The sequence below is a fragment of the Carassius carassius genome, chromosome 25 (genome assembly GCF_963082965.1).
Source record: "Carassius carassius chromosome 25, fCarCar2.1, whole genome shotgun sequence".
Taxonomy (NCBI): Eukaryota; Metazoa; Chordata; class Actinopteri; order Cypriniformes; family Cyprinidae; genus Carassius; species Carassius carassius.
Window position 1 is genome coordinate 5905589 of NC_081779.1, and position 26584 is coordinate 5932172.

Below are 26584 nucleotides of genomic sequence, written 5' to 3' on the forward strand. Positions count from 1 at the left end.
GAAAATAAGTGAAAAGACTATAGTAAAAATGTATTAAATCCCACTTCACTATGCCAAGGCAAGTATTCATTAACACTAAGAATGTATCATTCAAAGAGCTTTAGCTACACTAGTGTACGTGTTTGTGTGGTAGTAGCGCAACACAAAGTGGTTTAAACATTTTTTAACAGGCTTGCTTTAAGTAGCAGTAAGCAATTTCTGATGTTTTGCTAACTTATACTAGACTTCACACTGTCCCTTTAATTAAAAGTCTTGTTAAAAAAATAAAAAATAAAAAAATAAATAAATAAAAAACACCCACCATAGATAAGTCAACAATCCTGAACAATGACAAAGAAAAATGTTTGACTGCCAAAAAAATTTAAAAATTGGAGCAGCTTGTATCTCTTTTGTGCTGTTTATAGCAGGTGCTCATTGTTTGGCTGGTTAGTTTCAGCAGTTAGCAGATCATTTTTCATTAATGGACAATCAAATGTAGCTGAAAGCTAAGTTAATTAAGTAAAGTTAATTATATTACAGTAGATTCAAGATTACTTCTATGTTTTACTGTAGTGTGTCAGTAGGAAATACATTACATTTCCAAACATTATTTTTGACATTAAATGTAATAATCCAGTGAGATTTTTGTTTGCAAAAGGAGTCTGGCAGCAGCCAGTGCTCCACAGAGATCTGATCTCACCATCATCCAGTCTGTCTGGAATAACATGAAGAAACAGAACAAACAGAGACAGACGAAATCCTGAATTGTGGCAATGTCTCAAAAAAGCTTCAAGAAACCTGCAAAGCTACAGTACTGTGCAAAGTTTAAGGCACTTGTAAAAATGCTGTAAAGTGAGGATGCCATCAAAAACAAGGCCATAAATAGATTTTATTAAATAACTTCTGTTAACCTAACTAAATTAAAGCAACATTTGATGTGACCACTCTATGCATTAAAAAAAAAAGCTTTTGTCCTAGGTGGACTTGCACATTGTTTTTCAGGTAGCTTTGCAGGTAGGTTTCTTGAAGTGTCTTGGAGACATTGCCACAGTTCTTCAGGATTGAGTCTGTCTCAGTTTGTTCTGTTTCTTCATGTCATTCCAGACAGACTGGATGATGGTGAGATCAGATCTCTGTGCAGCACTGGCTGCTGTCAGACTCCTCACTGGATTATTACAATTAATGGTCAAAATTGGTTTAATGGTCTAATGGTTAGAGAGCCGGACAAGTGACCAGAAGGTCGCTGGTTCGAGTCTTGGTCCTGGCAGGAGTTGTAGGTGGGAAGGAGTGAATGAACAGTGCTCTCTTCCTCCCTCAATACCCATTGCTGAAGTGCCCTTGAGCAAGGCACTGAACCCCCAGTTGCTCCCCAGGCACTGGATCTATAGCTGCCCACTGCTCTGGGTGTGTGTTCACTTCTCACTGCTGTGTGTGTGTGTATATATATATATATATATATATATATATAAATAAATATATACGCATGTGTACTGAACAAGTGCAGCGATATTGATTCTTATATTACAATATTTTATTGATCTTTTAGTTTATGCCTTTGAAGTTAAAGTTGATGCATGAATAAAACTTCACTAGGTGCGTCTCATATAGACTCTGACAATTTTACCAAGAAATCCAAAGACCAATGCTGTTTTAACATTATTTGATGTGACATAACAGATCGCTGTATAGGTGCCTCAGTTCAAATGGAACGAGAGTAAACACAGTACTACTAGTTATAGCATGAACTAAACAAACATTTCATGTGTCATGTAATCGGTCAATCAATGTTTTAACCGAGAAAGGACAGCTTGTTAACAAAGTCACGTAACATTAACAAAATCAAAATTTACCTCAGACAAGTCATTCAGTGTCCACAGCTCGTTAACCAAATATATGCACTGTTTTAGCTTATATTCATTATATTTTACTTAACCTCTAAGTGGTGTTTTAATTATTCATTGTATGTTAAATAAATTTGTAAATACATATATTTTAAGAAAGAATTGCAATAGAAATAATTTAGACATTAATGCAAAAACTGCCTTCTGTGCAATTACTTTTTTCCCCTGGCCATGAGTATTGATTATTATATATTAAAATACATAGCAATTTAATTTAATTGTATGGGCTCTGTTATTAATTGTAGCCTTTAATATTATGTGCAAGTAATAGGGCTCTCTATTAACTGAGGTAGATTTTTTTATCCTTAAGGAAGTTTTTAATGGGAATAAAGGCTGTATTGAATTTATTTAAAGACAGAGTCACAATTTTTCCAATAAACACCTGTTTAATAAAAAAGAAAAAAATAAGCAATTTTTCCCCCATAATCTACTGAAAACCACACCAAACTGTGACATTAAAACCAAGGTAAGTACCACTTCTTCGAGCAAGTCAATAAATAATTCACTAAACCAATTCAGTCAATACCACAGAAAATATTGTGTCTAAAAGATAATTTACTCAAGTCAAGTCACCTTTATTTGTATAACGCTTTATACAGTACTCAATACTCAACTTCAGAACTTCAGAACTTCTGGAATTGCAATCACACTGTTAGATCAAACTATATAAAATACATTTAAATCAGTGCTCGACACCCACAAACACATGCATTCATTACCTCAATACAGCATGGCCACATGGCTCAAATCCTGCCGAGCACTTGTGCGAACTTAACTGGCTTTTACAGATCTTTTGGACTTGTAAGGATTGATCTCCCAGTTCCCCTGAAGGCCACCAGCCCACTCGAGTGTGCGGCTGTGGATTCTATTTATAGAAGTCGAGCCTGATCAATTCGATTTGCAAACGGCACCAGGGAGAGTTTTCTTTTCTTTTTCATTGGGTACTTACTGTGTCGGAGTTGATGTTTTGACCTCATGTGCACACACATGGACATGCATTGAAAATATGGGTGTGTAAATTTCATGTTATTACTCTCTGCTGTGCTGGAATACTGAAGAAGAATATTACTGGGGTCAATAGGATGAAAGGTCGAAGTGCACTTGGATAGAATTTGCTGCATAAATGAATTATATCTGAAGACAAAAATAGATTCAATACAGTTGCACATTAAAGATGAAACATTGTGGAGCTGTCTATAATTCAATAACTCTGTATTTTTAACAGCACACTTTTGAAAAGCTCAGGCCTTTGCTTTATGGAAAAGAGCTACCTAGAGAAAATATAAGATTTATATATTAGGCTAATATTTAATAAGTTAATACTTATAGCAAGGATGTATTGATTTGATAAAGGCAGTATAGTGATATTGACAGTAAAGACAATGTTACAAATTATTTCTATTTCAAATTCTCTTTTATTGAACTTTCTATTCACAATTTAAATCAATTAGTGAATAGACAATTAGTCAATTAGTAAATCACAATTAGTCTAAATTCAGGGCTTAAAATGTACTTTTTTACTTAGTAGCACTCCCAACTCCAAAGGAATATGATTACCAGCAAAAATGTAGGAGCACTACAAATAAAAAGTGTATGTGCAAATATATATATATATATATATATATATATATATATATATATATATATATATATATATATAAAACACGTAATCATTTAGTAATGAAAACATAATTGTGGCCCTGTCCCAAATGGCACCCTACACCCTCACAGTCTGCATTTTTTGACGTAATGCCGCTTTCAATGTTGGGTAGAAGTCTGCTGCGAAGCTCGCCCCACTAAGGGCTCAGAAGAAGTGCACACTGAGGGCACAAAGGGGATGCTTGCGAGCACCCTTCTGAACACTAAAATGACACCCTACGGTCTCGTGGACTTAATGGACACATGCACGCGGTGGCCATAGTAAGTCCATAAGACCGCAAGTGCACATGAAGTGTTCCATTTTGGCAGGGTCTGTGTGTCTCGTGAAATGTGCCATAGTTCTGCTGTGATCTAAGTTTAGAACTATTTTTGTTGTTGAAAAAGAACACACACACACAAAAAAATATTGCGTTTAAAATGTGATTTAATTTTAAGTACTTTTTACAGTTTATTGAACTGTTGTATGAAATCAGTGTCACATTTGAAATTGTGATGGTTTTATTCAGGATATTCGGGAAAACTGCACTTTTGGACATGTAATGTTACTTAAATGTATCACATGTTATAAATCAAGTGTTAATATTCAGCCCTGTGTAACAGCATTCTTTTCATCTTCTATCTTCATCTCTGTACATTTTCCCCGCTAGTTAGTTCCCTGTCACGTGACAATGGTGCGCCAGGAAAGGGAGTGATTGATGGCTAATATTAACCAGCCTATAATCTGCTTTAAACGTACGAACATATAGATGAAGTTTAATTTATTATGTGATAGAACGGCACATACTGTGCAGTAATTAGTACATGTTTTATAGAGAACAGTGTTGGGGGTAATGCATTACAAGTAACGCGAGTTACGTAATCAGATTACTTTTTTCAAGTAACTAGTAAAGTAACGCATTACTTTTTAATTTACAAGAAAATATCTGAGTTACTTTTTCAAAAAAGTAACGCCAGTTACTTTGTATTCCCATTTTTTGACTGACAAGCCTCCTGTTCCCATATTGGGAGAAATCGGAAGTATGGAGGCGTTGTGTGCGCTGTGTGAACATGATGTTACTGTAGTTCTAGACTAAATGTGAATGTGCATTAATTCATCCCACTCACAAAAAAAACAAAAAACAAAACAGATTTAGTATTCATCAAAATTAATCAAAACAGTGAAATGCAAACTCAGAATATGACGCAAACCTGCAATAACTAAATATATTAAATAACACAAATGTATCTATTCCCATTTTATTAACAGTGTCTTTGCTGCTGACCTTTAATGATCCAGTTCAACCATACTAATTATTAAAAAATGATTTAGATAAACTAACAATTGTGCTTCATTTTTTTTTTATTGCTGAAGAGTGTTGAACCTTCTTCTCCTGTGTTCTACTGTACAGACGTGAATTTACTTTTCCTTCAGCCTGAGGTTTATTCATTACACTTTTTGGTGTGAAAGGGCTTTTACATTTGCTATAAATAGAACTTCTTATATTAAAAACAATCAAGCCCTGCTCATATTTAAAAAGTAACGTGAAAGTAACGCAAAAGTAATGTAACACATTACTTTCCATAAAAAGTAACTAAGTAACGTATTTAGTTACTTTTTTAGGGAGTAACGCAATATTGTAAGGCATTACTTTTAAAAGTAACTTTCCCCAACACTGATAGAGAAATTAAAACACGTCGCACCTCAACAATTATTTGCACTTGCACAAATGCTCCCAAATATATTTTGAGGTTGCACACATTAAATTTAGGGAGCATATGCGACTTAAATGGTCAAAATTTCAAGCCTTGTAAATTTTTATATTTCACTATATTACTGTTTTTCTGTATTTTTGATCAAATAAATGCATCTTTGGTGGCCATAAGAGACTTTTTAAAAATCATAAAAAAAATTATAAATAAGTAAAAAAAGACTTACTGGATCCAAAAACACACACTATAAAATTTTTACATGAATGTTTTATTCATATAATATATAATCTTTATAAGGGACGTGTCAGCAACACATCCAGACCGTCAGGTTCCATCACCACGCCCACTCGTTCCCAATCACCCGCCTTCTGATCACCTGCACCTGCCGCTCCTCATCAACGCACCTCCATATATACACAGCACTTTCATCAGAACACTGTCAGATCTACTCGTTAGACACTGGACTCAAACTACTCTCTTCTACCACAGTATTATCTACCAGTCTTCCCACCGTTCTGTCTGTCTACAAGTTAAGTTTGTTCCTGTTTTATGTTTGCTTTTGCATTATTTCTTATGATGTGATTTATGTTCTGAATGAAACCTTTCTGTTTTGAGTTTATCCTTTATTATTAAAAACTTCTCTAAGTTCATTTACATCTCTCTCTTTCTTCCCTCTGAGCGTGACAGAAGATCTGACCTAGACAAGATACAGATCCTTCACTATGTCAACTCGCCCCACTTCCGATCCTCTCCTATCAATCTTCCAGCCTTCACCGAGCACTTCCCCCTTTGCCTCTGGAAGTCCCATGTCCCATGGCCGGTCATTCTGCGGATTAAAGACTCTGCTTTCACAGCCCAAGCTCTCATCGACTCGGGTGCCTCGGGGAACTTCATCTCCCTCAACACACTGAGAACCCTCAACCTACCAGCTTTACCTCAACATCCTCAATATCGGATCAACACCATCAGAGGAGAGCCCTTGGGATCCGGCCAAGTGAAGCAACGTTCGCCTGACTGCCAACTTCAAATCTGCAACTTCCACGTGGAGGACATCTCATTTCTGGTGTTGGAGGGTGCTACAGTGGACATCGTCCTGGGACGTCCCTGGCTGATTAAGCACTCACCTTCCATGGATTGGGAGAGATGTGACATCCTCGAGTGGAGTTCTAAATGCCACGAATCCTGCCTTCGACACCTACCCGTCCCAAAACTCTCTCTTCAGTCAACCCTCGTCGAGAGTCCTGAATCCACCAAGTGCATCTCCATACCGGAGGACTACAGGGCGTTCCAGGACGTCTTTAGCAAGCAGGCTGCTACCAGATTACCACCTCATAGGCCATGGGACTGCGCCATTGACTTGCTGCCTGGAGCGAAACTTCCCGAGGGTAAGATCTACCCTCTGTCCATCCCGGAGCAGAAGGCCATGGAGGAGTACATTTTAAGGAGGCTCTCCGCCAAGGTTTCATCGTGCCATCTACCTCACCAGCCGCCTCCAGTTTCTTCTTCGTGGGAAAGAAGGACGGAGGTCTGCGACCTTGTATTGACTACCGTGTCCTGAATTCCCAGACGGTCAAATTTCCATACCCCCCGCCGTTGGTCCCAGCTGCCCTAGATGAACTGCGTGGATCTACACACCCTGTCAGCGTCATCACCGACCACCGAAACCTAGAATACATCCGAGAGGCCAAGCGGCTGAATCCTCGCCAGGCTCGGTGGGCCCTGTTCTTCTCCAGGTTCTGTTTCACCATCACCTACCGTCCAGGCCACAAGAACCTGAAGGCGGACGCCTTATCCCGTATCTACCAGCCAGACCCGCAGCCAATCTCCGACCCTATCCTTCCTCCAGAGCTCTTCCTCAACCCCATCGTGTGGAACTTGGACCAACAACTCCAGGAAGCCATATCCCGAGAGCCAGTTCCGCCGGGAGGTCCAGAAGGGAAACAGTACGTCCCTTCCTCCATGCGCTCCTCCCTTCTGGACTCCATCCACTCCTCTCCGGGCTCTGGACATCCAGGCAGCAAGCGGACCCTCTCACTTCTTCGTTCCCGGTACTGGTGGCCCAGGATGGCCCGTGAGGTTACCCAACCTGTCCGTGCCTGCTCGGTCTGTGCCATGACCAACACTCCACGACAGTTACCACAAGGAAAACTCAGGCCACTACCCATACCTGCCCGTCCCTGGTCCCACATTGGCATTGATTTTGTCACCGATCTACCATCATCCAACAATTTCACCTGCATTCTAGTCATCGTAGACCGGTTCTCCAAGTCGTGTAGATTTGTTCCCCTCAAGGGATTGCCCACGGCTATGGAAACCGCAGAAACTCTCTTCCAGTCTGTCTTTCGCTATTTCGGCCTACCTGAAGACATTGTGTCGGACCGGGGACCACAGTTCATCTCCCGGGTATGGCATGCATTCTTCAAAAAACTTCAGGTATCCATCAGTCTATCTTCGGGCTACCACCCTCAAACGAACGGCCAGACTGAGCGGAAGATACAAGAACTCGGACGGTTCCTCCGGGCCTATTGCTCTTCCGACCAGCATGACTGGAGCCGTTACCTTCCCTGGGCCGAATATGCCCAAAACTCTCTGAAACAATCCACTACTGGACTTACTCCCTTTCAGTGTGTACTAGGCTATCAACCCTCTCTATTTCCCTGGTCTGAGGAGCCCTCCAACATCCCAGCCGTCGACCACTGGTTCCGGGAAAGTGAGAGGGTCTGGGACTCGGCCCATGTTCACCTACAGCAAGCAGTTCGGAGACATAAGACCTTTGCGGATGTCCGACGTCGTCCAGCTCCCACCTTCCAACCTGGAGAGCTAGTGTGGCTCTCCACGAAGGACATCCGCCTCCGACTGCCCTGTAGGAAACTCAGCCCCCGTTTCATCGGACCGTTTCCCATCCAGAGGCAAATCAACCCCGTCACCTACCAGCTCCAGCTCCCTGCACACTACCGTATTCACCCTATATTCCATGTTTCCCTACTCAAACCTGCCACTAATCCTCCTCTTACTCCCTCCACAGAACCTGGCGGTGCCGAGGTGCCTCCTCCTCCGGAGGTCCAGGAGGACCCTTCGGTCTACTCTGTCCGGGAGATCCTGGACTCTCGGCGGCGAGGGGGCTTGCTTGAGTACCTCGTGGACTGGGAGGGCTACGGCCCCGAGGAACGGTCCTGGGTTCCTCGCAATGACATTCTCGATCCATCTCTACTCTCGGACTATCATCAACAACATCCGGATCGTCCTGCTCCCAGACCTCGCGGCCGCCCTCGCCGTCGTTCCCGGGCATCGGGAGCTGCCCGTGGAGGAGGGGGTACTGTCAGCAACACATCCAGACCATCAGGTTCCATCACCACGCCCACTCGTTCCCAATCACCCGCCTTCTGATCACCTGCACCTGCCGCTCCTCATCAACGCACCTCCATATATACACAGCACTTTCATCAGAACACTGTCAGATCTACTCGTTAGACACTGGACTCAAACTACTCTCTTCTACCACAGTATTATCTACCAGTCTTCCCGCCGTTCTGTCTGTCTACAAGTTAAGTTTGTTCCTGTTTTATGTTTGCTTTTGCATTATTTCTTATGATGTGATTTATGTTCTGAATGAAACCTTTCTGTTTTGAGTTTATCCTTTATTATTAAATACTTCTCTAAGTTCATTTACATCTCTCTCTTTCTTCCCTCTGAGCGTGACAGAAGATCTGACCTAGACAAGATACAGATCCTTCACTATGTCAACTCGCCCCACTTCCGATCCTCTCCTATCAATCTTCCAGCCTTCACCGAGCACTTCCCCCTTTGCCTCTGGAAGTCCCATGGCCTTACCTGCTTGCTATTCGGGCGAGGCGGACAAATGTAACGGCTTCCTCCTGCAGTGCACTCTGCATTTTGAGATGCCATGCCACGTAGCCATCTTTTCAGAAGTGAGGGGGACAGAAATTATATATATATATATATATATATATATATAAAACATTTCTGTAATCTATATAGCCTACCAATCAACAGTTTTTGAAATGTAAGATATTTTGTTTTTAAAGAAGTCTCTTCTGCTCACCAAGCCTGCATTTATTTGATCCAAAGTACAGCAAAAACAGTAATATTGTGAAATATTTTTATATTTAAAATAACTTTTTTCCCTATTTGAATATATTTTAAAATGTAATTTATTCGTGTGATCAAAGTTGTATTTTCAGCATTTTTACTCCAGTCTTCAGTGTCACATCCTTCAGAAATCATTCTAATATGCTAATTTTCTGATTATCAATATTTAAAACACTTCACTTCACTTTGAATTTATCAAAAGTGATGATAAAGTAATAATTTTTCAAGAGATTTCTATTTAAAAAAAATTGAAAAATTGAAAAAAAATGGTTTCAACATTATCATTATGTGTTTTTTTTTTTGAGAAGCAAATCAGAATATCAGAATTACTTCTGAAGGATTGTGTGACTGGAGTAATGATACTAAAAATTTAGCTTTGAAATCTCAAATATTAAACAGTTAATTTAAATAGGTTAGTAAAAATATTTCACAATTTTTCTGTTTTGCTTTACTTTAGATCAAATAAATACAGGCTTGGTGAACAGAAGAGACTTATTTAAAAAATATTAGCAAGCTTACTGTTCAAAAACTGTTGACTGGTAGTGGATACTATATGCAACTTTATTTTTTCTAAAATTTCTAGCTTTTAAATGGCTTAGAAATCTATAACTTCTGGACAATAACAAATAAAAAATTTTTATCACATAATAAGGCAGAATAGTTTCTATTCTGTAATAAATGCTGTGTCAATTGGTACTGCATTGTTCATACTTTATCACCTGCTGGAGATTACTTGAAAAACCATATATTGTTGGAATCATATGTTTAATGTCTTCGTGTTTGCAAACGTTTTTGGGCTTTTTTTCTGTGTAAAAACTGTTTTCATACAGCGATAGCTGGACGCTTTTGCCCATATTAGGAATTTCTTGAAATGACTTTCTGCGCGAGAGCGCCCTCGGGCTTCGAGTATGAATGAAACGCACACTGCAGGAGTGTTTGCGCTCTGTGATGTCCATCTCGCTGTATTGGGTCCGAATAAAATATCAAATCTTATGCAGACTATCCCGTCTCTTTGAGTTTAAATCTATATTTATTCACACCAGCTCTTGAAAACCTCTATGAGAACTTGACCGAAAAAGTGCGGGGGACGAATTTCCATGATATTAAAAGTTGGGGGGACACGTCCCCCGTGTAATCTACGCCCCTGGTCTTTATTACACATACTATATTAAAAGTTGTATTTGTGTGTATACCGGAAGCTTCACTACCAAAAAAAAAAAAAAGAATAAATCCTTGTGGCTTTAAAGCTCTTTCTTGATTCTGATTCAACACACATCGACTAGTTCTGCAACAAGTTGGGTCTGTGTTGACAAGTGGGTAATATGACTTAAATTGTGTCTTTGTCCATAGGGACATTTGACTCATAAGTAGGGATTATGTTTTTCAGCAATACAGTGCACTCTTAACCACTTGAGCTGTTATTTTGATTTTTTGAGAATTAGGCATATGCAATATTGGACCCACCGGTGGGTCCCCAGAGTTGATGTGGATAAAATTCAGGGAAAAGAAGGTCCAGGAAAAATCTGTAGGTGGAAAAATTTCCACACAGCTTACAGTATTTATGATTTTTGTTTCTTTTCTTGTTTCTCATTGTTACTTTGCACTTTTTGTTAAAAAAAAAAAATATTTACTATTACAGTTTTTTAAGGTATCTAATATTTTGACTTAATTTCCATGATCTAAATATTCTTAAGAATTAAAAGTTTGTTGTCATTTGAAAGTTCTTGCATTATTATGCTGTTATATTATGATCATATATTCAGAGGCATAAAATGGTCTTAAAACGACAATAACATTGTTAATCACATTCATTTCTGGGGCAATATATTGCACAACAAAAAGTTGTTATTGTGACAGGCCTATCAAATGGTGATCAAATCATGCTCCACACAAACATACACTATACCATTAAAAAATACAGTAAAAACAGAAATTTTGTTACAATTTTAAATAACTGTTTTCTATTTGAATATGTTGTAAAATGTTATTTCTTCCTGTGATTCAATGCTGAATTTTCAGCATCATTACTCCAGGTAAGTGTCACATGATCCTTTAGAAATCATTCTAATATGCTGACTTGCTGTTCAAAAACCTTTCTTGTTATCAATGATAAATATAGCCTGTGTAAATGTGTAAGAGACTAATTTCAAAAACATTTTTGATTAGTAGTGTAAACTGTAAGATAGTTCGAGATCACTGTTCATGACAACACAAGCTGGCAATGGAGATATGCAAGCTTTCGTGACTCACCTGCTTCATCTAAGTATTGCGGACACTCTCTCCTCCCACTTGATCACTGTCAATAGCCAAAAACAGCAAAGATGACTGAAACTGCATTACCGAGAGACCTTTGCATAAGATAAATGCTGACCTGTTAGCATGTTGAACACTCTTCTGAATGACTTGCATGAACCAGACCATTTGCCAAGTCAGAAGTCAGGTTACTCAAGTCTACGCAAGCCCTGATGTCAGTACATAAACTCTGTGTTTACAGCGTAAAGATACTGAATTGTATACGGTGATATTGATTCAGCAAATGACAAACACATAGTATTCAATTCGCGTGATTCCCTATTCACCTTGGTGGCATTCCTCCTCCTCATTCCGAGGATGAACACTTGCTTTAGCAAGAACTCTTGAGTGGGATGTGAGGAGATTAGAGCTGATGCATGTAGGTGGTTTATTTACTGTCAATGCAGAGCCTTGCAGAGCTTCGATACCGTGAGAATTTCAAAGCATTTTTATCGCTATTTGTGACAGTGGGTTGATCTTTTACACAGTTGTTTTTTTGTTCCTGTCCTGGCTGTTGATGAGCTTAGTCATAATGCTTGTGCATGTGGTCTTTCTCACTACACAGCCTGAGCTAATGGGAGAAATGCATGGGAAACTGTGAAAATGATTCAGATTCAAAATAAACCATTTTAAAAACAGCCAGGAGTCATTTGCATTTTACTACCAAACTAGCGAGGGACAAATTTATGAACACTAACACCACAGCATGCGCTTTGCATGTTTTTAGGTGTTTCTAAGTTTTAAACACTCCTTCAATGGACGCAGAGCACAAAAAATACCTTCATAACTGTTTGTCACACATTTCTGCGGAGCATCTGTGAATCGTCTCGGTCATTCGTCCTTCTATTTTACACACTGCAAGTACTAATTAATATTGAGCTTTGACACTTTTAGAACCTGTGCAGTAATTACTTTAAATGAGTCATTATTGGCAGATTTGATTAATTGATGCAATAACATTCACGATCACATCACGACAACAGCTGAGTCACTGCTGTTATTCAGACCGAGCAAATGCACAGGTTAACCAATCATCATTTAACACTTCATGTTGCGGTGAAGAAGGGAAGTTAAGGCCTAACCATGATGTAGTTTACAACGATACTAGTTACTAACAAAAACTATAGCTAACTATATTAGGGGGAAAGCAAACAATGTAAATTTATTTTATGAGGTATCACTGGTAAGCTCATTTTGGTTCTGCAATAAACATGTATGTTTCATTACTCACTAGAAGGCATAGATTTGTCACAGCCTCTGTTTTTTTATTCCTTGAGGCAGGCATCATTTTGACGAAGCCGATAATCATTTTTCGTCAGCTCTGCCTAGAACACATCATGCTTATTCTGATACAATAATCTCATTATTCCATCACTGCAGCAACAAAGCCATTCATTCAGCAGAGCACAGGCCGGTTGCAGTCACAGGTGTGTGTGAGTTAAAGATGATAGAGAGCTCTTACAAAAATTCACCATGGTAACTATAGTCTACAAGACACCGAAACAACATAGGGCAAATTCCAAACCGAAGTGAGCATCCCTACGCCATCCTCCCTTTGAAGGGCAGAGCCTTTGAAGTGTGTTCTTTAAAGGGTGTGACTGATCAAATGTTACCTTGACAATGTTGGGCGAGCTTACAGCATCAGTTGTTGTAAATAAATATTTCTTCTTATTATTATTTCATTCAATTATTGTCTAATTGTTGTAACAGACACGCCAGGTTCCATCACCAACCAATCACAGCGCACTCCCTCACCTGAGTACTAATCACTCCCACCTGCTCCTCATCCACCTGCAATCACCAGTTCACATAAATACCACACACACGCACCCAGTCAGCGTCCGGTCTTGTTTGCATCAAGGTCTAACCTGCATGCTTACTCTAAGGACTAACGATCTCTCTACTTACCTCTCTCCAGCGTCTCCAAGTCTCCATCGTGTGCTTGTGTGTGTGTTTGTCAACTACCTCCAGCACCATTACCTCACCCTACACTACCTGATCAGACAAGATGCAACCGCACTTGTACCCCACTGAACGATCAAAAATGGCCTTTCTGATATCTCAACTCTAAGGTAAAGCGCTTCAGTGGGCCGATTCTATTTGGACACAAAATAACCCTGTTATCCAGTCTTATTCTAGCTTCATCGACCAAACACCCTTTCCTAGTTCTCACGGACCATAAGAACCTCGAGTATCTACACATGGCCAAAAGGCTTAATCCAAGACAGGCCCACTGGGCGCTATTCTTCACCCGCTTCAACCTCTCCATCTCGTACCGCCCAGGGGTCAAAAACATCAAGGCTGACGCCCTGTCCCGGTGTCATGCTCCTGAGGAAAGCCTGGAAGAACCTGAAACTATACTTCCTGGCAAAGGTAATCGTCAGTCCAATCACCTGGTCACCCGAGACCCTACCCTCCTCCAATCCCTACACCAACACTCCGCCGGGTTGCCCACCAGGACGGCAATACATCCCCAGGACACGGCGCACTCCACTCATCCACTCTGCACATACTACTCGTGGCACTGGTCACCCGGGGGTCAATGAAACCCTCTCGCTGCTGAGGGAACGCTTCTGGTGGCCCAATATGGCATTGGACATCAGAGGGTACGTGCATGGATGTAAAGACTGCGCCATCTCCAAGAGTCCACGCCACCTACCATCAGGCAAGCTCCACCCTCTGCCCGTCCCGAACCACCCGTGGTCACACCTAGGGGTGGACTTCATCACGGATCTGCCTCCCTCTGATAACAACACTTGTATCCTCGTTATAGTTGACCGGTTCTCTAAATCATGTCGTCTTCTCCCTTTGAAAGGTCTACCCACGGCCATGGAAATGGCTGAGTTAATGTTTAACCACGTCTTCAGATACTTTGGTATTCCCAAAGACATCGTCTCCGACAGAGGCCCCCAGTTCATCTCCCGGGTCTGGAAAGCTTTCCACTTACTCCTAGGTGTGGCCATCAGCCTGTCCTCTGATTACCATCCCCAGTCTAATGGGCAGACAAAGAGGAAGATTCAGGAGATCGGCCGCTTCCTGCATACCTTCTGCCATGGCCACCAGGACTCTTGGAACCAGTTCCTAGGGTGGGCCGAGTACGCACAGAACTCCCTACGACAACCTACCACCGGACTCACTCCATTCCAGTGCGTGCTCGGCTAACAACCACCGCTCTTCCCATGGTCAGGTGAACCCCCAGACGTCCCATCCATCAACTACTGGTTCTGAGAGAGTGAGAGGGTCTGGGACGCGGCCCATCACCAACTGCAACAGGCCTTACGTAGGCGCAGGTTTACATCCGACCTTTGCCGCTCAGATGCCCCGGAATACCAACCTGGACAGAAGGTCTGGCTGTCAAACCGTGACATCCGCCTGCGCCTACCATGCCGCAAGCTAAGTCCAAGATTCATTGGCCTGTTCACCATCACCGAGCAGATCAATCCGGTCACTTTCAAATGCCACCTGAGTACCGGATTCACCCCACTTTCCATGTCTCACTCCTCAAACCTTACCATCCTTCTGTTTCTCCCTCCACAGAGCCTGGCGTAGCCGAAGCCCCCCTTCCTCTCCTCCTTGATGACGGAGCTGCCTACGAGGTTCATGACATCCTGGACTCTTGGCGGCGTGGTGGACAACTTGAGTACCTAGTGGACTGGGAAGGATATGGCCCAGAGGAACGCTCATGGGTCCCAAGCAACGACATCCTGGATCCGAACCTACTAGACACCTTCCACTTCAATCACCCCGAAAGACCAGCTCCACGAGGAAGAGGACGTCCACCAGGTCGTTGGGGTTCTCGGCCCTCAGGAGCGGGCCGTGGGGAGGGGGGCACTGTAACAGACACGCCAGGTTCCATCACCAACCAATCATAGCGTACTCCCTCACCTGAGTACTAATCACTCCCACCTGCTCCTCATCCACCTGCAATATGAATGGCTTTGTTGCTGCAGTGATGGAATAATGAGTTTATTGTATCAGCATGATGTGTTCTAGGCAGAGCTGACGAAAAATTATTATCGGCTTCGTCAAAATGATGCCTGCCTGCCTCAAGGAATAAAAAACAGAGGCTGTGACAAATCTATGCCTTCTAGTGAGTAATGAAACATACATGTTTATTGCAGAACCAAAATGACCTTACCAGTGATATCTCTTAAAATAAATTTGCAATACCACACACACGCACCCAGTCAGTGTTCGGTCTCATTTGCAACAAGGTCTAACCTGCATGCTTACTCTAAGGACTAATGATCTCTCTCCTTACCTCTCTCCAGCTGTCTCCATCGTGTGTGTCCACTACCTCCAGCGTCTAGAACTCCTCACCTACGGATCCCGTCATTACTACCTCCAGCACCATTACCTCACCCTACACTACTTGCTCCTCTGCTTGTGCCTCAATAAACTGTATTTACTATTCTTTCAGCCTCCTGTCCTGGTTATCTGTAACAATTGTCTTATTTACTAATAAACATTTTCAAACTAAACTTGCTTACACTAGTGCCTTAAATCATATTTCTATCATTGGATGAAAAATATTTTGTCTAACATTAAAATAAAGACATATTTCATTACCCTATTCTACTTAAGTTTGTATCAAAATTCGAAATCAACCCCAACTTTGCTTTAAAATGCATTGTAAGATCTCCTAACAAAAGATCACATGATCACAAACAAAAATCACTTCCGTGAAGTGACCATCACATGTTCCCTTCGCTAACGGACTTCTGTATGAGAGGGCCTGGCAGAGAGTCAGGACCTCTGTTTAATGTCTCATCCGAAAGACGCTGCTCTTTGTCAGTATAGTGGGGCGTTAAGACCCACTCATACCACAGGGTGAGCACTAAAACCTCTTCCAGCCGCAACCTAGTTTTCCCAGGAGGTCTCCCATCCAGGCACTGACAAGGCTCAGGTGCTCAGTGTTGTCATTTGAACAAAAACTACAACCATAGGCGCCGATACCGTGGGTGCTCCGGGGCTCGAGCACCCACGGAAAATGAGCACCCACGTGTGCCAGTGCCAGACTGCCAGTAGGCTACATTTATTTAAAATTAAACATTGCAGTTGGCGCTATGAAGCGTCTGCCACACTGTGATTGGTTATGTTGTTGTCAGTGACAGTGACATAACCAGTCGCATGCATGTTCCATATCCTATCCACCAATCACAGCGTTTCTGAAAACGTCCCATCCCCCACTATACAGTGCCGTGCGAGTATGTAATCATTTACTGCTTTCCGTAATCACTAATCATTAATCAGACTAAAATGGACAGATTTGTTATAAAAAAAACTGCACTGAAGATTTCGGTTTATTTTCTACATTTTGCTTTGGTTAGATTAGGTTTAGATTAAGGATTGTTTTCTTATATTTTGTTCTTTCCTTTGGCGCCGCTTTCGTTCTTTTCCCATTTTATTGTTTGTTTGTTTACATTTTCACCTTGTACATAGCGCACATTATTATTGTTATTTTACTGGATCTAGTGGCTTTGGCTTTTTGTGAATAAAAGTCCAGTATTTTTTCTCTTTCAAAGTTTTGTCTGTCATGTTCTTCCACCTCATTTCATACCCAGCAGTACGTTAATATGTAAATGTTACGGTACATTCCCTAGACTCTTTAAAGTTCGTAACAGGGTTTAAATGGGAACACTTTTCTGCTCAAGTATAGGCCTATATACGGTTTAAAAGAGGGAAAACTAATGGACACAAAAGTAGCCTACTTTTGGACAGAATACGAGTTCTTTGTTAAATACATAAAATAAAAAAATATATTTTTTTAGCCTATATGAATAATGGATTCGAAACCTCAAAGAAAAGCCATGCCAATATCAAAAGAAACCTCGAAACATAAATGAGGTAGACATTCCCAGAAACTCATTGTTTTAGTCGCAACAATCGGTTAATGGAAACGCTGTCCTTTCGCAATAGTTTTTTAATCAATATTTACAAAACATTAATTTCCCAAGAAGATGAACGCATTAGCGGTTACGCAGACATCCCAAGTCTCCCGGAAGTTCCGGGAGTCTCCCGCATATTGAAAGCGGCTCCCTGAGACCCGCCAATTAGGTAAAATCTCCCGGAATCTAGACCGAGCGAGCAAAAGCGCGCATGCGAAACAGATACTGTATTTCAAACCGTGTAGCGCACGCACGGCAGAGAGGGAGAGGGAGCGAGAGACCTTGCGTGTGTGTGCTAATGTGCGTGTGTGCGAAGCGCACGTAAGACAGAGAGCATCCTGATTGGCCTGTTTCTGCAAATCAACCAATCAATTGTCAGTGTGGGCGGGCTTTTATCTCTTGTCCTGAACAAAATTAATCAGTTATGTCTATCTAGAAACAGGAGCACCATTGCAGAGGGAGAGTGCCACAAAACAAAAAAAGTATAAGACACATTTTACGGCAGACTACACGAAAGTGTACTACTGTCTTATAGGTGTCAAACATAATGACAGTCTTGCTCAAGCATTGCCCATGGAGGATTATATGATTGCAAAAGGCATGTTGAGATGAGTTGACAAGTTTAATTTCATCTGCATATTATTCAGGTTAGTTGCCAAGGCTACATGAAAACAACCAACTCCTTAGACCTGTTTAAAGTTGCAATGGAAAATAAATAAAAGCAGTTTACATAAATTGTATAAGCAGATTATATAAATAGTAAAAGTAACATATTTAAACATAATTAAAGAATAATTACATAGGCCTATAGCTTATAGAAATAATATTTTATGTTTTTATATCTGTTAGGGACCACAACATGTTAGGGAGGCTAAGCGCAGGGAAGGCTGCGCCAATATATCTCAGTTCTCCCATTCAGATGTCTCACTAAGATTCAAAGTCTCACTAAGAAGGTGACTACAGCTGAGATGTATTTTCTTCCTTTGGGGGGGGAATACCTCCCTGAAATGACTTTTTGCAGGTTGGGATGTCTGGGTTACGTGTCAGTTAAACTTTTCATCTCCAATCCTGTTTGTATTTTTGATAAGTGACGCTGTTGTGTTTGTTTGTATCGGCCGCTGTCCATTAGCCTAAGGTTCTGAAATGCAATATTTTTTGAATAGCCTAGTCTATTCTTTTTATTTTTTAAATGGCGTGCGCCCTTGAGCACCCACGGAGAAAAACATAAATCGGCGCCTATGACTACAACTATTAAAAATTTAAATAAATTAATTAAAATAAAGCTGAAATAAAATATAAACATTAGATGAAAAAGGTAAACTTCATTTAAAATCTGACTGAAATAAAATTAATCTAAACAGTTTAAATTACAAAGCATATAACTAAATCAATAAAGCTTGAACTAAAATATGGAAATACAGGCCCATTCAAAATATTAATAAATAGTGTGATAATCTATAAATAATACTAAAATAACACTAGTGAGACTTTAATGAGTGCTATTGCCATCATCAAAAATGTAATCGTCTTGAATCCAAGTCTCTGAACTTTTAATGAAACCAATGTCAAAAATATTATCAAAAGTTGCAGACAATAATAGTCACAATAACCACAACAACTGACTCAACAACAACAAATGTTATTTACAGTTTCACATGAGTGAATGTGCTAAAATGGAAGGTTGATACAAAAATAATGGGTTGGGGGAGGGTAAAGAATATAATATATTCTTTACCACTGTTTACATATGAAACCTTTCCTGGCCCTGCTATGGGCTTCATCTTGATCAATAAGTGAAAAACATATCCTGTTGCTGTGACGACGAGTTACGCTGGCCAATCAGATCCGAGCAGCATCATTGATTATTCCAGGGCTGATTAAGGTAATGTCAGTCACAGATTGTCCCCAAAGACAAGAACATATTAAACTGAATCTGCATCTCACGTTTTCATACTGAACAAACAGCAAAGAAAATCTCTTCAATAGCTCAATCGATTGAGATGGTGAAGAACAAATGAAGTCTACTGCTCCTGAGATCACAGTAATTGCATGGATGTTTCCTCAAGAGTTTCAGAAGAGATTTAGCTCAATTTAGTTGTCTATTCATCTTTTAGTGCTTAATCCTGTTCTGTTCACACACAGTTCATGGGAGTGACAACCGCCTTCTACAGCCTAATTGACTCCCAAAAAGGAGTGTACAGAACTGAGCGACTTTTTCAGAGAGCTTTGTCTCTCTTCTGTATGCACAGTGCAAGAAATCACAGTGATCTACGATTTGACTCAGTGTTGCCAGATACTGCTATTAAAAAAACACAAAAAAACAAATAAGAACAAGTACATAATGAACTTAAATCTAGGGCTGTCACGATTCCTTGATTCAATTTGAGTACTCTATTAAAATAATCCTCGACTGCATTTTACCCATGTTGATTAACTGGCTTTAATCAAAATACTGGAAGTGTCGGATTTCACGAACAAGAATCCATGTTAAATTATTTTTTTAAGGATGTGCGTAGTTATTATTATACTATATTAAAACAATTTAAAAATCATAAAGTATAGTGCTATTGTGAATTCACTTAAATAAGAATTCAATTAAATAAATATATGTGCTGTGGGTTTCATATGTGCTTTATTTCTATGCGTGTAGGTTACGAGCATCCCAGAGTGGCTTCGTTCACAGTAAATTCTGCTCCACACAAACAATTATCATTTACATGAGCGGACCGTCTCAAACTTCATACATATGCTATGAATCTGAGCTTCTTATAATGTTCATCTGGGAACAATACAACAATCTATCAGATTTATAAGGTAAAACATTTATAAACCTACTCCTACACAGGAGAATACATACAATTTCTAAATATGTAAACTGTAAATCATGACTTCAAAATAAAAGTTTAAACCCTCGCTCTAAGTTTTCATACTCTATCAACTACATAAACTGGACCACTGTATGAGCCAAAACTAAATAACAAGCCCAAAGATGCTTAATACACGTTTTTTATATTAAGTGGAAATGGCATCCCTTTAAGAGTGCACTCGGCAAAGCAAACCTCTAAGAAAAACAACACAATGGCTCTTTTGACAGTGCTTTAGTTCAAATTGCTTAACATAAGTTTTTGGTCACTATAATATCTTATTGCTATATTATTTTGATAATGATGATGATGATTATCACGACATTATGAATGTCACTTCACTTCACTTTCACTTTAATATTATTATTATTACTACAGTACTTTGGTCAGAAATACAGGGTATAAGACACACAATACTGCAAAACATTGCTATGATTATAGTGGTGTTAATCATCACAATTTTGAGAATTAGTTCTGTTCCAAACGCACAAAACAATGATTTAGGGGATTCATTCCCATATTTAAATGCAGTTGTTACTCCTGAAACTTTGCAGTGTATGTTTAGCCACTAATGTCTCAAACTGTGTTTAAAAATTCTGAAGTTTTTCATTATATTCCTGCAAAAGTAAATGAGTCAACTGTTGACTCATTTTGTCTTCTTTTAGGAGAAATATCTGAGACAAAGTTAATGGTTACAAAAACATAATTTAATTAAAAAACAGCTTATTTATGGCATTAAAACGATAAAAAAAATAAATAGTAACAGCTGAGCAATAAAGTAATCCTCTGGGATTGATGGAAATCAGGAGTCTGGCATCTACACCAGGTCCACCATTTTGTTCATAAGTAAAACGATGCTCCATGAAAAACAAACACACACACACACACACACGGAAAGTCAATCCCACACTCATTTGCCCACACACACAAATGCATGAATGAATCTGGACACAAACACACTCTTGCACATGCATGAATGAATTTGCCCATAAACACACACTCTCTTTCTCACACATAAACACACACAAATGTCATCCTGCCGTGTGATTTAATGAACTCAGTCACCCTTTTAGATGTAGTCTCTCAGAGGGCTGAAGCGTCTAATTTCTCATCAGATTCCCGCTGTTTGTACGCACCTGCTGTGCTTTTCAGAGAATCATATCTGATGTCCCACACACTGCTGTCAGTCCTATAGTGTTTGTGCATTGTAAAAGCCTTCAAAAGCAGTTGAAAGTTAGAAGGCTATTCTTTGTGTGTGTGTGTGTGTGTGTGTGTGTGTGTGTGTGTGTGTGTGTGTGTGTGTGTGTGTGTGTGTGTGTGTGTGTGTGTGTGTGTGGTTGTCTTTGTGTTTGCTGCAGCCATGTAGAGTGATTCCCTCTTGATAACAATATGCAGTGCAGATGTATTGAGTGTTTGCACTTGAAGCAAGCAATAAAACCTTCTTATAGTATATATATATATATATATATATATATATATATATATATATATATATATATATATATATATATATATATATTTTTTTTTTTTTTTTTTTTTTTTTTAAACAATGAGTTAATTTAAAATCATTCTGTTTCAATTGAGTTTTATTCCATTCCAACAGTCTTATAAATCAAAACAGCCAAATGTGCCACTCAAACAATATAAACTTGATTCAGCTCAAGAAAATTTGTGTTCATGTAGTGCAATTAATTTTAAACCAGCTTATTCAAAATCAAGTTAATTCTAAATCAGTTATATAATCCATTCTGTTGCAACTTTCTTGTAATCAAAAGAAGCAGCTAAATGTGCCATCCAAACGATACTATTCAGTTAAATTCTAATTAATTAATATTTTCAAATCTTTCAAATTAAATTAACCTTTAAAAAAATAAATAACTATCATAACATTTACATTTTATTCAGTCAAATTCAAATCAAATTGAATTCTGTTTCAAATCAAATTCCCTTTATTTTTTCCCTATTTTTTTTTTTTTTTTTTTTTTTTTGACTGGAGTTAACTAGTTCAGTTTATTATAAATTAGTTCTATTCCATTCTGGCATTCTTATATTCACAGAAAAAAAATACATTTAAAATAATTGATATTTTAATATCAGTTTAAGTTCATTCAAATCATCCCAAATTAACTTCAAAAAAAAAAAAAAAAAAAAAATATATATATATATATATATATATATATATATATATATATATATATATATATATATATATATATATATATATATATATATATATATACATACACATAATTTTCCATTCAGTTGAACTCTATTCTGCTCTACTTTAACCATACTCGATTTTCAAAGTGCTGTTTTATACAAAGTCATTGATATTTGTGAATATCCATCATAAAGATAAAAATCTGGTCCTGCATGGTTTAATGTTTGACTCACTCTTTCCAGATAAACAGATGGAGCGGCAGCCAGCAGAGGCTAAGTGCAGATCCCACAGCATACAGACAGTAGTGGAGATGCTGGAAGCACTAGATTACAGAGTACACACAGCACAATGACTCATTACCTAAAGGTCAGCATGTGAAACACAAGAGCGCTTTACTCTGACAGAGCGTCGGCAAGAGGAGGGTGGCCATTACATATCACTACAACAAACACGAGACACACAGAACCACAACACACAATACTGTGAGGGTGCTGCTCAAGGAGGTCTGGACAACTTGTGAAGCAGCCTCAAGATAACTTGGATGGAATTTTATATATATATATATATATATATATATATATATAGAGAGAGAGAGAGAGAGAGAGAGAGAGAGAGAGAGAGAGAGTGAGAGAGAGAGAGAGAGAGAGAGAGAGAGAGAGAGAGAGAGAGACATGTAATGAAATAAATTCCTAAAACACCATGGACGAGAACTAAATAATATGTCATTATTTGTGGAGAAAAGTGTACATTGTAGTTAATTTTTTAACCTGGATTTTTTTATGAGAAATAAAAAAATATATTAAGGATAAATTTGATAAAAAGACAACCGTTAGACAATTTCAACACAGCAAGAGTACATTACAATTATTGTGATTAACATTGCTCAGATCATTTGGTGTGGAAGAATTTGAGAAAATATGTTCATATTAATATCTGAATTTCATTGCCAGCAATTCTGGGCACAGTTAGAGACATCTACTCTGAGCAAATGCATGTGCCATTACTGGGGTCTTTCATTCAGGAAAGATTTGAGAAGCAGAAGACTTGCATGAAAAAGATAAATATATATATATGCCATTTAGCAAATCTCCATTTAATAGTATTCCTCAAAGAGGAAAGACAGAGATTATTGTAATGCTATAGATGTAAAGTGCTAAAAACGAAAATAACAGAAATAATTGCACAGAACAAGAAAAAAAACACAATGACTAAGGGAAAAAATGCATCAAATTTAGTGTGAGGAAACACACACACAGTTGACCTTCTCCAGCTGCTATTATTCCAGCAGTGGTTTGCAGTTGAGAAGGTACTGACACCAGCTGTCAATAGCTCGAAGGTCAGTCATTAGGACTGCTAAAAGAACCTTATTCATTATTAGTTTGCTTTCTTCAAAACTATTTGTATTAGGATTTGGCTTAGAGAGGAATGGACATTTCATCTCAGAGACATTTCAAGATTACAGATTACAATACTATTAAATCAATATGTGACAAGGGTCATGTGATACTACAGATAGTCTGACTTTCACTGAAGCTCAAAACATTGGTAATAATGAAAACTGTGAATAAATGTAAATGTAATGTACACACACACACACACACACTCACTCACAGTGAGCTTTAGAGTGTAAATGATCGAATGTTGGGTGGTCATGTAATTGCCGCTGACAAAATGACACTAAACCTTAACTGAGCCTTTGGAATGAGGGATAGACACGAACACTAACACACACACATATGCACAGGCTAATTTAACAGGATGATACATCCAGTCTAGAAATAACAGTACTGTGCTGTCAGACTGCATTCAGAGTGTGCTAATTTGAATGAGGCCAGAGGCTAAATCATTACGTGCAGGAGGGGATGAGAACGCCAGGCATCGCTGTGCTACCCAGTGCGCTCCGGGACCCTCCAAAACACTCCAGTGTGATTGGAAGTGAGTGCAGTGTAACTGAATTGAACTGAAATTAATGATTCAGAAATGAAATTATGCTCAAGTGAATGGAGGAAAAGTAATGTGAAATCTGAAGAAAGGGACAACGCTGTCTACATGCTCTGATTGAATTATTCACCTACGAAAACGGCCAACTGGAAGTGACATTGCAATTCAATAGCCACAGTTAACACTGGTGAACTGGGATACGCTGTTGACTTACACTTATCCAAATTGAATGTTAATGTTTTTTGACAATACTAAAGCATAAAAATGCCATAATATGTTTGCAGATATTTTGGAAACATGCTACATTCACATAATTGTTTCTCCAAAAAACAATGCAACAGCCAGTTATTCTACTTTTGAAATGTGTGTTCCATGTCGGAATGTTTGCTTTTATTTTGGTCTGTGCAGCTCTGTCTACTGCTAATTTATGCAATAGTGATTTGACACCCCGGGTTGCCTGTTGGTGGAAAACACAGCGTATTGCCGCCATGGAAGCTAGCAAACGAACTAGGTCAGAGATCTATCCAACCTAAAAAGCTCTATGACTGGAGGCATATTAAAATGTGGATAAATCAACATATCAACTGTGTAAGGCTCGTCGCCATTCATTCTCAATTACGCTCATTCCTTTTCCGTGTCCTCAGTCAGGCAACCCGCATGAGCATTGAGTCTCAGAAGGAGGTGGGAGAAACAACGCTCTCCAATATTTTGAATTGGACTGCAGTGCAATTCAACTGTTAGCTGTCAATATTACACATATACTGTGCCTTTAAGGGTGACTATGCTTCGTAGGTTTCATTTGAACCTGTGAAAGCATTTGTATTCAGACAGGACAGAGAACTAAAGAGTCACCCTAACTGTGTGTTTTAGGCAATTTAATTCTTTATATATATATATATATATATATATATATATATATATATATATATATATATATATATATATTAACACACATACGTTTTCAGGACTATGCTGCAAAAAAAAATGTCTTGCCATGTGTTGCTTGTCACTGTCACATCTTAATTATAAAAAAAACAGAAATAATTGACATGATTGTGATTTGTCACTTGAAACTGTCTGAAAGGTGTTTGTATTAGTGACACACGCATTTCAACCAGTTCACACACCACACATTGTATTTCTCATGCTCAGAAGTAAAGGATAACTTGTCCTGCTATATACAATCAATGGAGGAGGCGCAGGCATATGGAGGGAAGTTCTCTGCCAAGCATACCTCTCAAAATGTGTATACAAAAATCCAGGAGACCACACAACCATTTATTGTGCTGTGTTACTTAAATTTCCCCACCATGTCCGATACTACAATCAGTGAGAGACACTTCGGAATGAGGAACTGTCGACGCTGCTTTGCAATAAGAAATTCAATTCCTCCATCCAGCTGTTGTTAAATTTGCAGCTATATTTTTTGTTTTTCGCCGTTGCACCACCTGAGATTTCTAATGCCGTTTCTACCAGTTATCCTTGATTCAACTTCCCCTGTCTACGCAGATATCAAATAGTAAGAGTTGAAGGTTGCCAGGTTGAAGTCACAAGGGGTGGCCACGGGGTGGTGTTAGCGCAGTGGATAAGATGCATGCCTGTGGTGTGGGAGACCCGGGTTCGAATCCACTGTGAACCGCCAGTGTGTCCCTGAGCAAGACACTTAACCCCTAGTTGCTCCAGAGGCGTGCGACCTCTGACATATATAGCAATTGTAAGTTGCTTTGGATAAAAGCGTCAGATAAATGTAATGTAAAATGTAAAATGTAATGTAAATGGGTTCAACATGTTATGATCTCTATTGTGTGAGTAGGATGCATTTCACACGAGGTCTGGCAACTAGACAACCTTGGAATAATATATTGATTTGATCATTCATATTTATAATGAGGTAGAGCCATACAAATTACGGGAGTTTCCTGGGAGAAACAACAAAATGGGAGGGGGCGGGAAGATGGGAAAAATGGATTGTAGAAGAAGAGATTGTAAGGATAAATTGGAAGGGAAATTACTAAAATTACTAAACCACTTATTTAATTGATTATACATGCTTTGCTACCTCTTGCAATGTAGAGCTCATCTTATTTTGGATAACAAGTT

The 26584-nt window shown here is 39.1% G+C and overlaps 1 protein-coding gene across 1 annotated transcript in view; it reads right to left on the reverse strand.

Annotated features, from left to right (window-relative positions):
* LOC132103988 (potassium channel subfamily K member 9-like) overlaps positions 1-26584 on the reverse strand; it is a 68195-nt gene that overhangs the window by 4647 nt on the left and 36964 nt on the right. The gene's annotated exons all lie outside the window — the stretch shown is intronic.